Below are 12,077 nucleotides of genomic sequence, written 5' to 3' on the forward strand. Positions count from 1 at the left end.
CCCAAGATTTGCAACTCCACCAGTTTCTGCTAGTGCTTCCCATGTTGTTAGCTGAGTAGAAAAGCTTCAAGAGATTTGTTCGGTTGGAACCTCCCAGATTTGATGGTCCAGCCGAGGAGAAGGCTTATGATATTCTAACTGAGTGCTAGGATAGGTTATTCAACCTGGCTATTCTTGAGGCACATGGAGTGGCGTACACTTCATATCATTTTACAAAGGTGGCCAAGGAGTAGTGGAGATCGGTTATCGCCCGTAGGACTTCTGGTTCCAAACTTAATGGAACGATTAGAATTTAAATTCGAGGTCTTCTTGACCCAAAATCCGATAATTCGCAACTAAACTAGTTTTGACATTTGAAATACCCAAAATACCCTCGAAATGTCTAAAAATTACAACAAAGCCATTTCTAGCATTAGAATTACCCTTCGAAATCATTTAAATCATCAGAAATCCAATCTGAATCTCCAAACTTAATTTGTTGACCAAAGTCAAACTCAACTCATTCAAAACTAACTTTCCAACTTGGGACCTCAAATTTACATACCAACTCCAAATCTGATTTTGATGACTCTCCTAGACCAATTTTCACGTTCCGAGGCTGATGGTACTGAAAGAATCCCATTCCGAGAACCCTAGGTCTTATTGGTCACGAAAACCACTTTTTCATCTCTTAACTCCATAAAACTCAAGAATTTGCCCAATTCACTAACTATTAAGACTTTAACACATTAAACCATAAAAATTGAACAATTAAATATTCTGGACATGAATAATAGGGATAAAATGGTAATTTTGTATAAATTTCCAAAAATGACCCTTAAGGTCACTACAACCTTACCTAAATTTTTATAAATTTAATCTCTTAACTTAGAAAATCGCCTACCAATCTATTACTGGGAAAAGTCGGACTCTAGACTCAATTTTTTTAAGAAAATATATATTTTGCATTGGTTCATCATTAAAATAAACCCACGAAAAAGAATCACGTCTAAGAAAGACCACGAAGTGACTCAACTAAGGAATGACACCTACGATATTAACTATAACAAACAACTCGACAAACTTCTCAATTCACCAAAGGACTTGTCATTTTCTCTACTACTACTACTATTCCCACCCACAACTAAAAATATTTCATTATCCCCAATGTTCAAGATAAGCATATAATAAGTGGGTTGAAACAAACTCCATGGTTCATAAAGCACACCAGGTTTAAACAGAGTGTCTTTTATGTTCTAATAACCTGCATTTGTATGTTGGTATTTTAAGCATGCAAGGATCTTTTAACAATTTTGTTACATCATGTGTGATGGTGTTTGTAACATTCAAAATAACTCTCTGATTAAGGAGGTGGCTACGATTGTATGTAAAATAATTACCCAACAAGAGTCAAGGTCGAATCCCACAAAAATTGAAGGTAAGATTTACCAAAATTTGTAAATCAATTCACAAGAATATGTGTATTGTATAAACATAATAATTTTTTTGTGTGTGTTGGGGGGGGGGGGGGAGGGATGACTTGAATCAAGTAATAGATTTCAATTCTCAATCACAACACGTAACACAATTGTTAATTACCAAGATTAGAGAAACTAGGGGTGTGTATTTGATGGGGTGTCGATTTGATAGATATTAGCTAAATTTAAAAAACCAAATTATCATATGGATAGCTTTGATTCTAGATACACTTAAGATTTTTCACTCAAATGAATGTGTCTATTTTGTTTTTTCTCAAACCACAATTGCTGAACAACCAAACATTTACGTGAGTGAGCTTAGACTATCTCTAACTCAAGCCCTTAGATGAGGTTGGAATAAGATCTATACTATTTCTAGATCTAATCCTTAGATGATATAGACTATTTCTAGCTCTAATCCTCAGATGAAAACCCCAAAATCTTCACTATTGAATTCTTACTCAATTTCATTTTCCTTTTCTCAAGAAAATGCAAAATTAGAGAGTTCAATAAATGTTTGCAACCATTAAATTTAGATTAAAACTTAAAACATCAATAGATTCATGCATTATAATTAATTTTAAGATCAATTAGTCAATACCCGATCAAATCCAAACACACATCATGCACACACGCCCCCTAGAAGAGAAATTAGCTATCATAATTGTAGAAAGAGAAATTATACCAAAGGCAAATTCCTCAAATCCATTCATCATAAGAAATTTATATTGATTCCAAGCTTTGATTATCCATCAAAGGTGTTTTTATTGGAGAAGCTAAAATTGTACTAGCTTGTGTACTCTATTATCTTCTCTCTATAATTCACTGTAATGTTTAATACCCAATTGAGGAAACTTATCTACAATATCCTTGCAAAGATTTCAAAAATATCCTTATAAGCTTTCAAAGTATGTAACTTCCATGTGGATGATTTTAACCTTTGGAGTTACTTCGGCTCACTTGCCTTGCATTTGTGTTTTGCAAATAAAGATTTGCAACACACAAGTGTCCAAAAGTCCAAACCAGTCTTCTTTTAACTTATCTTGTGTCGGTGAGTTCCCTTTATTTCTGTGTGGCATTTGCGAAATGCAGATGCTGACTTGCATCACGAACGTTAGTTGTCGATTCTTAGATAGAAAGCTTTCAGCTCCAATCCTTCAAATCTTATTGTATTACATTGCATTCATTATCATGTGATTATAGTTCACAACTACTGAGCTTGTAAGAGCTTGGGTAGGTTGTTGTGTGACGGTAAAACTTTTGGTTATTTATATGATTTGAGTTAGGAATAGAGGAAGTGGATACATACTATGCATGTAGTGTGGACCAGTGAGTTGTTCATTCTGTGCAAATTACTGTTGTTGTATTATGGTTTCTATTTCAGTTATGCTTTTTCTATTATTATGTTGTCTTACATGGTCGATACATTATTTCATACTAACATTTTCACTTTCTAGGAGAAGTGCATTCATGCTTGCAGGTTATCAGGTAGATAAAAATTATCGTGTGTGTGATCGAGTTCAGCAAATGGTTGGTACACTCCATTCTTTTATGAGTTGTTAAGTGTTGAGTCTTCTTTTGTTTTATGCAGCTGATGGGTATGTCAGGGCCCTGTCCCAACCAAGTGTTAGTAGTTTTTTATCTTATAAGCTTGTAAACATTTGTTTTAGGTCTTGTAAGATGGTGTGGCTATGTTCGCCTAGTCGTTAGATGTGGCTTTCAGACAGTGGCCTAGATGAGCTTGTATTTCATTTGGTAACATTATGAGTTTTTCATTGCTTCTCTTTTGACTTAGTTTGGCCTTAACGTTCCATGTGTATTGTTTGATTTGGTTTCAGTTGGTTCGCTCGGTCAAATAAGGCATTGAATGTCAGTTGTCCTCCACAGGTTTGTGGAGTGACAAGACTCTACTTCAAGTATATTTGAGCGATTAAGATATGTAAGTCTATCTTTAAGTGTGGAAACATCATTGTTCTCTCACATATGTTTCCATGTCTACAGCTTCTCTCCATTCATAAGTTAGAGTTATGTTGAAGATCTTATGAATTGTCATGATGTTTCCACACAAACTTCATGAGTTCTCGATGATGTTGTTAATCCCCATGATGTTCTTGTTCTCAATAGTATCCATTTTCAACAAGAAATCTTAGCAAGCATGAATCATGATCTTCTTCAAAATCAAGTTTTTGATGAAGCTTTGCCAAAATTATAAATATTATTATTTTTCTTAAAGGTTGGGCTTTACTATTTATGATACATTTTTATGATAAACAAGTATGAACTTTATGATATTACAACCTGATTTTTGAGCGTCCGAGCAACCTATGATTTATGATCTTTCGAGTTGACTATGACTTACGAGCATTCTAACTAATGATGATTTTGAGAACACGCTATATTTTATGAGGATTATTATTAATCGAGAAGGTATGATTTCAGATAATAAATATCTGAAACTATATATGCCAAAGTACAGTTAGGTTAGACAACCCTTCGATGTACACACAATGAAGGAGATATTATGGATCCACGTCATGTTACGCCCAAGCAATATATATGACGGCTTGAAAGTCGAATGAGATGGGACATCATGAGCTCAAATAGTGTTATGTTGGTTATTTGAGAAACTCCCCAACAAAAGTTAATGATTTATGAAAGATGATTTTTGGCTGAAGCTAGCCTTATGGTTTTAAAGCTTATGCTTTTACTTTATGTTTTACTCATGGTCCTCAATTATGTAGTTTACTTCATGTTTCTTTCAGCCATTTTATGTACTGAACAATTCTATTTGAACTTAAGTTCCCTTTTTCGAAGGTGCTGCATTTTAAATGATATGGACTCCGATATTCAAGATTGTCTACGTTTCAGATACTAATGGGTTCCATTCGTTCTTGGAGCATAATTAGCCTATTCAGTTGATTTAGTGTATAGTTATGCTGGGGGCGTTGTCCCTATAAATAATTTTATTCAAAGACTTCATGGATAGACGAGTCTAGAAATTTCAAGGAAGTTATGATTTTTCACTTTCTAGAAATTGATACTCTATTGAATGAATTTTTCTTTAAAGGATAAATTATGATTTCAACTCATCTCATCGCTTTCAGCATATGTTTCTACTAGTCTCGGGACATGTGAGTCCCATGTTTAATAATACATGTAATGAGTAACAAAAAAATTTAAAATGAAAAATACAAGGTAAAATTAATGAGCGAACGGTGTCAGGTAGTAAGGACATGTTTAATATTCAATATATAATTCACATTTTTGAGAATACACACAGACTAAGTTCATAAATACTACTATAAAAAAATGTTGGATGCATGACTAAGCTCGACACCAATTGTTTGAATGTAATATTGATGTAAAAGGTATGAGTAGTAATACTTGAAGTTATTCAAAATTTCAATCGTAAAACAGTTAATTATAACTGAAATCCAAACAGTTTCAGTAAAACAATAAGAATAACTACTGAATGTTGTTAAGAAAATTTATGAACATGCTTTGTTATTGCAACTACATAAGTAACTCACATTACATTATCGACAATTATTCTTCAATGACTTAAAATATAATGTCGATAACTAAAGAAACACCCAAAACATTTTAAATAAAGAAATATTAAAATTAGATACGATCAATCTAATATTTTCCAAATTTGTGTAAGAGAAAAAGACAAAACACGCCCTCCATTTGTCCTTTGTCCTCAATAAAAAATAATTGAACTACTATCTATTTTTTAATGTTCCTTAAATTTTATTTATTAATTGTTCTTTGAAAATAAATTTAAATAATTAAAAATAATATGCAAAATTCAAAAGTGCATGATTAATATTAGAAATAATTTTTTTCATACATATTATATATTATTTTAGAGTATCATATTTAACATATTTATAAACAACCACCAAACATTTATGTTAGTCTTACAAGCTCTCTTCCTTTGGATGAATACATGGTTTGATTTGTGATTTCCTCAAATATATAGATTTTTGTAAAGATCTCATATATCATTTTTCTATAACAATCATGGAAAGAAAATTAGGCGTTAGTTATAAAGAGAGTGAAGAAGATATGTCAAATCAAAAAAGTTAATAATTATATTAGTCAGTATTAGATATAGAATATTCCAGTTATTACCAACTTATGGCTCTGTGAGTTGTGACAATAATTTTACTGTAACGATCCAAAATTGGGTCTGATAGCACTCTTCTTAACTCATAGAGACGAGTCAGCCTAAAATCCAACGAGAAGTAATGCGGAAGTAACAAGATAATACAAGACATAATTTAAGCAAAACAGATAAATATACTCAATTTTTCTCAAGATTGGTTGTCATGTATACAAGCCGCTAGTGTAATATAGAAGATGCGAAAAGAAATACAGTCTCAAATGTCTGTCTCAAAAGCTGGACTAAAACATAGAAAGAGTAAGAAGTGTCCGCCGGAATAAAACAACAACTACCTCAACAACTCCATATAATAGCCTCGAATATGGATAGGGATAAGAAGAAATCACATAGGTCCGGTGTCACAACCTACACAAGTGTAGAAGTAAGGAGCGAGTACGAAAAAATACGGTACTCAGCAAGAGAACTACTAAAACTAGGCAAAGTTAAATAGAATACAAGTATCCCTGTAATCCCAAATGAACCTCCTCAACTACAACCTACATAAAAATCATCTCAACTCTACAATTTGTATATCAATAACACACAGTCCACGAATACTCATCAACAACCTCATCAAGTGAATCTATCAAGTCAAGTACATCAATCACAGAAATACCAAGGGGTATGCACATATTCATAAATGACATATGATGTGTAACATAATGCAATGCGATGTCAAGTAAAAATGATGCATGTCTGTTCTATCATTACATATTTGTTGAATCTCAGTCTGGAATCCACGGGGGACATTTCTGTCCATGTAACCTGCCACGAAGCATGTGACTCAACTTCTCCAATAGAACCTTCCACGGAGCATGTGGCCCAACCCCTCAAGTATAACTTGCCACGGGGCGTGTGGCCCAACCCTTCAAGTAGAACCTATCATGGAGTGTGTAGCCTGGCCCCTATTTATCATCATTTGTACAAAGTATTTCATCTCATCTATATAACAAAACCAATGCAAATAGGCACGTTCACACAAATAATGAGACTATGATAATATCCACAACAACACGCAGTTCATATCAAGAGAAATCATGACACGTTTCCACTAATATATCAATACCATCACTTATATTAATTACATCAATATACATTATCAAATCTACATCTTAATACCCCATTTCACCATAGTTAGGATTAACCAAATGAGTAAGCAGATCAAACCAATTCCCATTAACAATAATGAGCAAATGACATATTCATTAAGTTTCAATCACAATGAAGCTATCAAGGCATTTCAAATACGCATCAATATCAATATCAAGACACTTCACATTTTCGATCAAAATAATAATACACATTGCCTTTTGGTTAACCCCATTTATTTTTTTAAGGTTAATTCACATGAAAGATAATCCATCACCTCATTCTCATTACACTCCAACACACATAACGAGAAGCATAAGATTTTACAAGCTTTAACGAAGGTTTAGAAGTTCACTTACCTCAATTCAATCATAATCTACTCCGAAACTTGGGCCTCTTCTTTATGTAAGCTCTTTGAATCAAAAAAATGTATTTAAATATGAATTCCCAATAAAAATATGAGTACAATGACACCCAAATCATAAATTTTGAAATTTGGACCGAAATCAACCAAAAAATCCAATTTCGGAAATGAAGGGTAAATCTGGAAATTTTTACATAAAAATGTTCCTCCAAGTATTTGAAATTCATTAATGAAAATCATTTCAAAATTGGAATTGAAATCAGTTCATAATCTCATGTTCTTGATGAAAACCCCCATTTTTGGAATTCAAAACATGAAATTAAAGGTTAAAATCACGATTTAGTCATTGGATATTGAATATTATAAGTTAGAATCACTTACCCAATCAATAAAACTCAAAAATATTCTTCAAGATCGCTTATTCTGAGCTCCCCAAACTCAACAATGGTGAAAATTAATTATTCCCCGTCTTTGGGAATTAATTAAATGTTGCCAGGCCTTTGATCTCCACAAACGCGGCCTGGTCTCCGCGAGCGTGGAGAGGAACCCAAAATAAACTCCACAAACCCAAAAAGGAAATCACAGGACACTCCCAAATATGGCCTAGGGACCTTGAACACGGAGGAGAATTCACAGGCACTAGTTGACGGCAATCTACACTTAGCACCAAAACACTAAATGGACCCTCGAAATTTGTTAGAACCCCCGTACACACAAACTGAATATGCTACCTTACTAAATTTGATGTTCTGGACTCAATGAAACCATCAGAATTTAAATTTGAGTTTTTCTTGACCCAAAATTATTTAATTAGAACTAAACTAACTTTAGGCTCAAATTTACCAAATCAGGCTCGGAATCTCTAAAAATTCAATCAATATTGGTCCTAGACCTGAAATTATCTCTCAAATCCAATAGAATCATCGGAAAACCATTCCTAACATCCGATATTTGAACGTTGACCAAAGTCAATACTTAGTCTAAATTTCTTCAAACTTACAACTTAAGACCTCAATTCCACGATATGACTCCAAAACATAAACCGACAACTCTCCTAGACCAAATTTCATATTTCAAAGCTGATGGAACTGATGAAATTCCATTTTGAGGATCATAGCTCTGGTTGGTACCAAAAACCATATTTGAATAACTTAATCCTTTCAAAACTCAAAACTTCCAAAATCTTAAGTTTTCAAAGAAATTCTAAAACCAACTTCAAAAACCGATCAAATATGACTCGGGACATCTATCGAGATGGGTAGAATGGTCATTTTATGAAAATTTTTTAAAAATGATATTTAGGGTTATTACATTATCCACCACTAAAAATAATGTTCGTCTTCGAACATAAAAAAAAAAAGAAGAATACTTGACACTACCAAGAGACCGAGGCAAAATTCCAAGTTTGGTATTTGCTTCCCCAAGTGAACTCATCCTTATACCATATCATCAGGATCAACTACAAAAAATGAACTTTCGAATCAAAATTTGGCGGGTCTACAAATCATAATTAATTTTCAAGTCACAGGTTAACCCATGAACCAAATCGGAACTGAAACCCTCTAAACAATATCATAACCATCAGAAAAATCTTTCATCACATAACCACGAGAGAATTTTGAACCAATATCAACTACAACCAGAAGTGAACCTAAACAAAACACCACAGTCATAATATACAAAGCATCATAGATCTTGTCAAGTATGCATTCTCACAATCAAATCTTTCCACGAGCTTATGCTATACATATCTGATCTTTAGACATTGGGTACTCATAAATGGAGAATATGATTTATCTCACCCAAAGAAGAAAATCAATGAATAACCTTCGAGCAAGCAATGCACCCAAGCATATAAAGCCTCTAATAACACTATCAAAAATGGCAGATTCGTAACTCTGATTGTATACAACCCTTAAGAGATGTAGAACTAGACCTAATGTACTCCCACATTCAATTATACATAGCTGAAATGTGAATTCAATGGCGAGGTGTATAATAAGACTGCCAGTCAGTATAAATATCTATGGTAGCTCTTCTAAAAGTTCTCATAAGCAAAGTGACAGTTGTAGAACCACTGAAAACCTTCGACTGTCCCAAGGCAATACTAAATCTGCTATATCTAAACTGAAAAAGTCTACAGAGGCATCATACCCTACTAAGAGGGCATTGAAGGATCATTACACCTAATCTACAAATAGGATTTCATCCACAAAAGTGGGAACACGAGTGACCATATACAACAAATCATACTTGTAATGACCCTTGGGGTCATTTCTATATTTTTACATATTTTTACCATTTTCCCCTTTTCATAGCTTCGTTGTAGTATTTATATGGTGTTGGGAAGGGTGGTACACTCCCAAGGTATTCAGTTGAATTTTGAGATGGTTTGACCATTTTTGAGGCTTATGGATTGAAAGAGTTGACTTTGGTCAACATCTAAAGATTCTGATTTCGGATGATGATTTCTGCAGTTCCATCAGCTTCGGAAGGGCCATTTGGTCTAAATTGAGTGTTGGTTTGGGGTTTGGGCCTTTTTTTTAAGTTTGTGAGATTAGGTGTTTAACTTTAGAGTTTTGGCCAAAGTTTGACTTTGGTCAATATTCTTCGAAAATATGCTCAGATTGAAATTTTGACAGCGCGGTTAGCTCCAAAATATCAAGTTTGGTCTAGAACGACTTTTGGTTTAATTATCGAGGCCTTCAAAATGAGTTTTTGGCTATTTATGTGTTTTATGTGTTTTCTTGAATTAGTGTTGACTTTGATCAACATTTGGATGAGACGATCTCCGTTAGGTGTTTCATCAATTCCATTGAGTACGCAATGTTGTTTACAAGTGTTTTACACTTTGGTTTGCATCATTTGAACTCTGAATGATTTCTGAGGGTCGATTTGAAGTTGTGAGCCTAAAGCTCAAGACTACAATGCAGGCCTCTGGTGCGCTCTTGCGACCCTTGGTCGCTTAAGCAATAACAGCTTTTGCAACCAAGGGGTTGCTTTAGTGAAGGCCATCCTTGGGGCGGGGGTCGCTTCAGTGACCAGACCAACGCTTCAGCGACAGTCCCTTCTGCAACTAGGCTGTCTCTTTAGCGACAAATGCCCCTAGGCAGGATTTTCTTTTGCATCCCAAATGTTACTTTAGCGACACCTGCATAGGGAATTAATATCTGTTCTCTCTTCTTTCTTCAAAAATGAAGACCCATCTTCAGAGAGCTCAGACCAAGGATTTTTCTCTTATTTCTTGAACAGTAATTCTCTTTTATTTCCTTTTCCTAACTAGATTATAGCTTTCAATTCGTAATTTATTTTCGTTCTTGACACCAAATCCCTTGATTTTTAGTTTTCAAAGAATGGTATTTGGACTATTTGAGGTACGAATTGAACTCCTTTTTTGCCCAACTTTTGGGCATGTGATCCTTAGCTCAAGGAGAACATAACAACTGGTTTTGTTCCATAATTCTGTAACTTCGATTCAAGGGTCAATTTTTGACCTAAAATTTGGTCCCTTTTTCTTTTTAGTAATATGAGTATCATTGGATTTTTTTGACTTGCTCATTTCATTCTGGATATCTTGGCAGCTACCCGAGCCTCTTCAAAAAGGAAAAGCACCCGAGTAAAGGTTTAAGTGTGGTTACGGCCTCAAGGTAGGTAATTGTTTTCCCTTATAAGACTTAGCTTAGTTTGATCATCTGTATATTTGAGTAGTTTGATAGCTAGGTTGGTGTTAGGACTAGGTTTTTGGTATGCTTGAGCCTTATTGAGATTCATTGGCTATTTTGGGTTAGTTAGCTTATCGTTTTGTCGTTGAACCTTAGTATAGGTTGATTCTTGGCTTGGTCGTCACTTATATCCATAGACTTCTCTTAGGTGGTACGAAACTTAGCTTGTGTGCATTTTGTTTGATCAGTTGAGTTGTGTGCCACTTTTGTGCTATATTTAAGTTTACTTCCTTATTTTGATTGAACTGTTAGGCGTAAAGCCGTGACCTTGGACTGACAGAGTTTCAGGTTAGTACCTTTGAGCTGTGATGGGTGTTTTACCCGGTTATATGCACGAGGAAGATTATTTTGAGATATTGATTGGATTACATTGGTGCATAAGCATGTTCATGGCATATTTGCATCTAATTTCTGAAAGTAAAGAGGGTTTTGAGCTATTTTCGGCTATACTACACTTTTCTATAGATTTGAGCTCCAAAGGAGTGGGATAATGGTTTTGACTGATTTTTACCGATGGAGACTTAGTTTGAGAAGAAATGCACCACTTTTCACTTGATAATGCATATGTTGATATGCTGTGGTGGCGCATAGATTACATTCTAAGTTTTTTTTGATAAGTTGAGGGGGTTCCATAGTTGTCTCGGGGTCCACGGGACAGTTAGTGAGACAACTCCAAAACTTTTTATATTTATTCTACATTTTCCACATGTGCATTACACCTGTGTTTGCGTGAGTTATGGATTGAGTGGTAGTTGCTTTGGTAGCTTGTATTCTTGTTTATGTCTGTTTTTAGTTTCGGACTGCTTTTAGATTTCATTAGACTCTGTTATTTTTATCATGCTGCTTATTTATATATAGGATTTTTCTGAGCTCGGTCGGCTTATGATGCCTTCTGAGTGCCCCGTGTTTTGGTACTCATGCTATATTTTTGCATCCTTTCTGATGTAGCTCCCAGTACGAGCCACCCTCCCTAAGCTTTGGATCTCTCTTGGCTATCATCAACAGATCGTGGTGAGCTCCTAGCGTCTAGAGACTTGCTACTTTCCCTCTTTTGTACTGACTTATATTTGGTATTTTGCTTAGTCGGTTCTCTTGTATATATAGTATTTCTGTACTTAGTAGCTCCTGTATAGGTGACACCAGGTCCGGGGATTTGGTCTTGTGTTAGTTTGTCTTCCTGGTCTCTTTCGAGCCTCTTTTATATATTTTCTATCAAACTATAGGTTTATGATATGACCCATTTCTTATGGGTTATTCCTGGCATTCTTTGTTATTAT

The 12,077-nt window shown here is 34.5% G+C and overlaps 1 long non-coding RNA gene across 3 annotated transcripts; it reads left to right on the forward strand.

Moving 5' to 3' along the window:
* Positions 1–998: 998 nt before the first annotated feature.
* LOC129875207 (uncharacterized) lies at positions 999–4,270 on the forward strand. Of its 3 annotated transcripts, XR_008763096.1 has the most exons (4): positions 1,024–1,417; positions 2,915–2,987; positions 3,128–3,212; positions 3,296–4,270. It is a non-coding gene; the product is annotated as an uncharacterized LOC129875207 (long non-coding RNA). The 3 variants fall into 3 exon arrangements; XR_008763095.1 differs by having other exon boundaries at positions 1,022–1,417; positions 2,915–3,212; XR_008763094.1 differs by lacking the exon at positions 3,296–4,270 and having other exon boundaries at positions 999–1,417; positions 2,915–3,247.
* Positions 4,271–12,077: the final 7,807 nt, after the last annotated feature.

The sequence above is a fragment of the Solanum dulcamara genome, chromosome 11 (assembly GCF_947179165.1).
Source record: "Solanum dulcamara chromosome 11, daSolDulc1.2, whole genome shotgun sequence".
Classification (NCBI taxonomy): Eukaryota; Viridiplantae; Streptophyta; class Magnoliopsida; order Solanales; family Solanaceae; genus Solanum; species Solanum dulcamara.